Source organism: Jatropha curcas, chromosome 9 (assembly GCF_041381405.1).
Source record: "Jatropha curcas cultivar XTBG-Jc1 chromosome 9, XTBG_Jcur_1.0, whole genome shotgun sequence".
Lineage (NCBI taxonomy): Eukaryota > Viridiplantae > Streptophyta > Magnoliopsida > Malpighiales > Euphorbiaceae > Jatropha > Jatropha curcas.
This window is the reverse complement of record NC_143159.1, coordinates 16,119,216-16,125,236: the sequence shown is the minus strand read 5'-3', so window position 1 is coordinate 16,125,236 and position 6,021 is coordinate 16,119,216. Positions and strand designations below refer to the sequence as shown.

Sequence of the window (6,021 nt, the reverse complement as noted above, 5' to 3'; positions counted from 1 at the left end):
AGTCTACTGGAATGAAGAACTTGCCAACCTTTACAGGCAAATCCTCAACGACTACCGAAGCATACTTTACAGATTTGCCTACTAATTGTAGAGTCACTATCTTAGGCTTCAACTCCCTAATGTTCAGCTTCTTAAAGATTGAGAGTGGCATTAAGCTTACGCTAGCTCCTAAGTCATAGAGGGTTTCTAAATTTCTATTTCCCCAATTTCACAAGGGATAGAGAAGCTATCAGGATCTTTTAGCTTAGGAGGAAACTTATTCAGGATCAAAGCACTACACTCTTCCATTAAAGCAACTATTTCATTCTCCACCAACTTCCTCTTTGAAGATAAAATGATCTTGAGGAACTTCGCATAGGTAAGCATTTGGGAAATTATATCAATGAATGGAATTCATATAGAGCTATTTGAGGAGGTCCAAAAACTTCCCAAATTGCTTATCTAGCTCAACTTACTTCAAACACTGTGGAAATGGAATCTTATCTTTGTATTTCTCACTGTCTACCGGAGGTGGAGGAATAACTTCTGTTATCTTTTCTCCTACTACTCCTTTGGATTGCTCTCCTTGCTCAACATCCACCTTCTCGTCTCCCTTCTTCTGAGTTTTGGGTTTGTGAATGGGTTGTTCATTGGTATTGCCACTCCTAAGAGTTATTGCATTGCAATGCTCTCTTGGATTTTTGAGGGGTTGGTTGGGCAACTTTCCTTGGCTTTTCTAGTTTGAGGAACTCGCCTGCTGTGCCATTTGGGTCTCATGTATCCTTTGGTGGGAGACTAATTGGTCTATCTTAGCATTCACATGGGTAATCATTTGCTCAAATCTGTTGTTTACTAAATTCATTCACTTTTTCTTGCATGGCTATATAGCGTTCGAGATTTGAATCAGCATTTGACTTGGGTGGTTGAGTGTTTGGGAATGATGGGATGGGTATTTATGGTGGTCTTAGTTGTTAGAAGCCTAGTGGCGGTCGTCTGGGTTGAGGTGGTTTGAGCTTGTTCAAGAGATTACTCCAGCTAAAATTTGGGTGAGGATTTTTCCAATTTTGCCTAAAGTTGTTAAGGAATTGGCTCCCAAACTACTTTCGTTGGAACTGGTTCTGCACATAATTCATATCCTCCATAACTTCTTTATTCACCGGTTAATTAACAAGCATGCATTCAGAGTTAGCATGATCTATGCTTCCATAGACTCCACACGCTGAAAAAGCCATGTTAACCTTCTAAATGCTATCCAGCTTCTTAGCCAATGCGTCAAATTTGGTAAAGAGTAGAGTTATTCCATCAATCTCCAGCATCCCTAGAGTCTTTTTAATTAGATTTTGCTCTCCTTCACATCTTTGACTCTTGTTGGCCATTTACTCCACTAGTCTATAAGCTTCATTAATGGTTTTCTAGAAGAAGGAACCTCCAGCTGCTGTATGTAGAGCACTTTGTACACTTGGTAGAGCCCCTTCAAAGAACTGATGGATGACAAAATGCCTGTCCCAGCCATGGTGAGGGCACTGCATTTGGACATCCTGATATCTCTCCCGGGCCTCAAAAAGACTTTCATCAGGTTTCTGCCTAAAGGTGGCAATCTTTGTTTTCAACTTCTGAGTCTTGCTGGGGGAAGTACTTCTTCAAAAATGCTGCACAGAGCTCGCCCCATTTCCTAAAAGTTCTTGCCGGCATCGAATATAACCAAGCTTTGGCTCTATCACGTAGTGAAAAGGTGAAGAGCCTCAGGTTTTTAGCTTCTTTCGACATTCCATTGATCCTCACTGTGTCATATATCTCGTTGAAGGTTGTAATGTGGAAATTTGGATCTTCATGCGACAACCCTCCAAACTGATTATTTTGTAGCAAGTTGATCAGGGATGCTTCAATTTATAGTTATTTGCTGCGACTATTGGTTGTACAATTGATGCGCATATCCCTTCAACAGTGGGGATGGTTAGATCTACCAATCTACGGTTATCTCCCATTGGTGGTACTTCTTCAAAACTAGGAATCTCTTCCTCTTGATCTTCTTCAAACACTTGTTGCTTATTGTCAGAAGCTAGAGCTTTAACCTGGGGTTCTGCAGAAACTCTCCTTGAAGAGCCTCGTTGATATTTGGGATTTATCCTCCTCAAAGCTGTTGTTGGTCTTTCGATCTTAAGATTTGTAGGAAGCAAATATCAACTTCTAGACCTGGGCATACAAGGTAATGGTTTATGAGTAGAAATCAAGGTGAAATAAGGAATCTAGATCAACACTATGGATCTGATTACTAATATCAACACAAAAGTGCCTATCCCTGGCAATGGTGCCAAAAACTATTTAGTGATTCCGCAAGTTTACAGATTGTGCAAGTAGTATAATAAAGATATCATCCTTAGGAATAGGGGGACTGAATATTAGTTTTAGATCCAGATGAATTGTCAAGAAATTAAACGAAGAATCATTGAAATTTAAATTATTTAAATGTAAAGCAAATGCTTAAATTAAAAGAAAGGATGCTAGATTTGTTGTAACCAACAAATAAAAGGCACTAACGTTAGGATCAACTCCACTGAACAACATTATGAAACTCAATTCCCATTTTTATCTATTTAGGAATGCATCTTGAAGGGGGAGCGGTCCCTTAATATCTATGCCATCTTCCAAGTGTCAAACGTTCCAGTATCATAAGAACATCTAACTTTCATGGTGTAATGATGATTCCAGCCCATTACTCTCTGTGACTCTCCCTAGTTCCTCAAAGCAATATCTCATTCCTAAGTCTATCACCTAGGTTCATGTGTAGGTCGATCCAATAAGAGACTTTACCTTCCAGTCATTCATCCTCTCATTTCATTTCATACAAATATGGAGCTCTACACATTTATAGGCATTAAGTACACAAACATATAAATCAAGAAAACATCGAATAAATAGAAATGAAAGAAATTAATTAAATAATTATCGCTCAAATGGGTTTTCACCCAACACTAGCTTAGGGAACTATTCACTACATATAATCAAATTACAAATCAAAAGATTGAGAGGAATTAGTAGTTCTAAAACCATCCTTGTGCATAAAGGAAACTAAGATCGAAACCTTGTTTCAATTGCTAACTATGGAGTAGATCCTTGAGCTAATCTCCAATTAATCCTCTTTAAATCAGAATTGTTCCTTAGCTATTACTTGATGCCCATCTGCATTCTTTCTGTATCCTTTTATAGCCTCGAAAAAGACTTGGAGTATCCTTTTTGAAAAGATCTTTGACATATTCTTCTTCTTTCAGTTTGCCAGCTGAGGAAAACATACAGCCGATGCTTTGGTTGTGCTTTTTATGCTATGTATTCAGTATGCCAAATTCACGGCCCGTCATATGGGCAGACAGATTGTGCTGTTGGAACCCTAGCAAAATTCACGACCGATGCAACGGTCGTAACTTTTTATACAGCCGATTGATTGGCCGTATATTTTGCACTGAAAGTTTCTGTCTCGTGAGCTAAAAGCACAGTGGGTGCACTGCTTGTGCATTTTTTCACTAAGTCCTCTTCTTGTGGAATGGTCCAAAATGACTAAAATGACCCCTGTTTTAGTGTTTTCTCCCTAAAAAAGGTAGGACCTGCATTAGAAGACAAGACAAATGCAAAATATGCACAATGCATGCAAAAACTAACTTTAATTTATTAAAATCCCTAAAATTGGACCAAACTAGGAGATTAAAGATATAAATATTTATGCATGAAATGCACACATCATTATAGGAAACAAATGGCTTGTTGTGATTTCTCTTGTTTATTCCTTGGCATTTGTGTTAAAAGAGTAATCATTGAGGACCGACAATGAAATAGCAAATTGATCACATTTGAGTGTTATTTCTTATGTTGCACTATCATACTGTGATCCACGGTGGTTAAGTCATTTATATTTGTAATTATGGATAGATCTTTTGTCAATAAAGGCCATAATTATCACCATGATTCGATATCGATGACTTAATGTGGATGGGATTTTTAGAGGTGTCATTTCTTAAACTGTTTGTTTTAACAGTAAGTGGCCACAATTGTATTTTACTATTCAGTTTGAAAGTCGTTTTCAAAATTATTTGTAAATATATTTAAAAGCCACAATTAATATTGCCTGAGAGGGAGAATGTAAGAATTTTTAATGCGGGCTACTATTAGTTGTGGGCTATTTTAGTTTGTGAAAATGGACCGAATAAATACAGTTTAAGAATATTTATGTGAAGCCCAATTCATGTTTAAGTGATCACTTGTGTAATGGGCTTATGCACCTCTAATGGGCCAGTATAGTTAGGTGATAAAAGTTTAGGCCTAATCCTATAAGGACTTGTGATGGAAAGTCTATAGGATTCTTCATAAATAGGCTAGGTCCTCTCTCCATCCTTAACACTAATTTTGGCTAGTCCATTGAAAGCTGTCTTTGCGAAAAAAGGAGAAGGAGAAGAAGATCTAGTCTTTATCTCAGAAATACTAATTTTATTTGCAAGCATGTGGTTGCAGAAAATTCAATGAGTCAAATTGGAATCTCTGCTTCAAACCATAAATCAGGTATGCAAATTGCTTCTGCCATATAATAATTATTAGTGTTCTAAATTCACGTACTAGATCCAAAATATCTTACAAAATATTGATCAGTATATGGTTAAGATAATTTTTAGAACAATAATTGTTATATTTTTTAACTATCAAACTAGAGTTTAATTAATCTAATTTTATAAGTTGAAATATTCAATGAAACAAATAAAATATTTAATAGTCCAATTCAATCGATCAAATAAAATATAAACTATGTGATTGAATAAATCCTCCTCTATCTGTTTTAACAGGTCCAATTTAGTGGATCAAATAAAATATTTAATAGATTCAATTTTGTAAGTCGAAGTGTTCAATGGATCAAAGTAAAAGTTGAAAGTACCATAAGTTTTTTTTTTTTTTGTGAAAAGTATAGGGATAAATTTATGGATTAAATTCAAGATTTTTGAAACCGAAGTGGTCTAAGAATAAATAATACAATATTGAAGGTGAAATTAGTTTTTCTAAAATTTTATTGATCACAATGTTACCTATATAATTTACAATGTTATGGACCGAAATATAATAAAAAATCATAAATTTATAATTAAGGATTAAAGTGTTGGGTTATCAAAATATGTGGACCAAAATTGCTAGTTCTAAAATTGTAGAAATTACTTGCATATGATCAGAAATCTCAAAGCCTTTCGTTTTATTTTAATTAATTTTTAGATATTTGAAATAATCTATATATAAGCTATCTAAAACTTTTCGATTTCACCATGATATTAACCTTTGAATTACACCAGGTTTCCAGAATTCTCGGTTGTGAAGTCTTGACTTTCTAGATAAAATTCAGTTGAAGAGATAATATATTTTGTTGATCTAATTGCTTACGGGTACATTCTGCATTTATGTTATGCATTCAAAGGTTATCTCTTCGACAAAGAGTGGCCGCGTGGTATACATTTCACCTCACTCATTTATATATATATATATATATATATATATATATAAAAAAAAAATTTTGTTTCCATACATAAGAGGTGAGATGGAATGACAAAGATTTCTTCTCCTTTAATTAAAAGTCTCGAATTCGTGCCTTGAGTAATATTCAAAGTGAGCGCTTTACTCTTTCTATAAACTTACTCGGTACGAATCCGGATTAATCGAACCAAATGTCAAAGAGGCTGGACCCTCCAAACTGAATTTTTCTTTACTTAAAAAAAATTCAGATTTATCTTTTCATTCTATAAATATATAAATTTTGGGTCAAAAAAATAAAATCCACGTTCCCCGGCGCCATAATTAAAGAGCGCATTAAAGTATTTGTAAAAAAACAATCTTTAATGCAAACATTATTTTTTTTCTTTCTTTAGATTCTTTATTATAATTTTTAATATTATCTTCTATTTTTTAATATATCCCAACATAACTATTGCAGTTATTAAACCTAAATATAGTTAATGTTGCTTCTACCTAAAAATTCAACCATACCTTTCCTTCCTTATATAATAACAGAAACTTGAC

At 34.6% G+C, this 6,021-nt stretch overlaps 1 non-coding gene across 1 annotated transcript; it reads left to right on the top strand.

Annotated features, from left to right (window-relative positions):
* Window positions 1-1,485: 1,485 nt before the first annotated feature.
* On the top strand, window positions 1,486-1,592 carry LOC149493707 (small nucleolar RNA R71). The gene has a single exon (XR_016322750.1). It is a non-coding gene; the product is annotated as a small nucleolar RNA R71 (small nucleolar RNA).
* The last annotated feature ends 4,429 nt before the right edge of the window (window positions 1,593-6,021 follow it).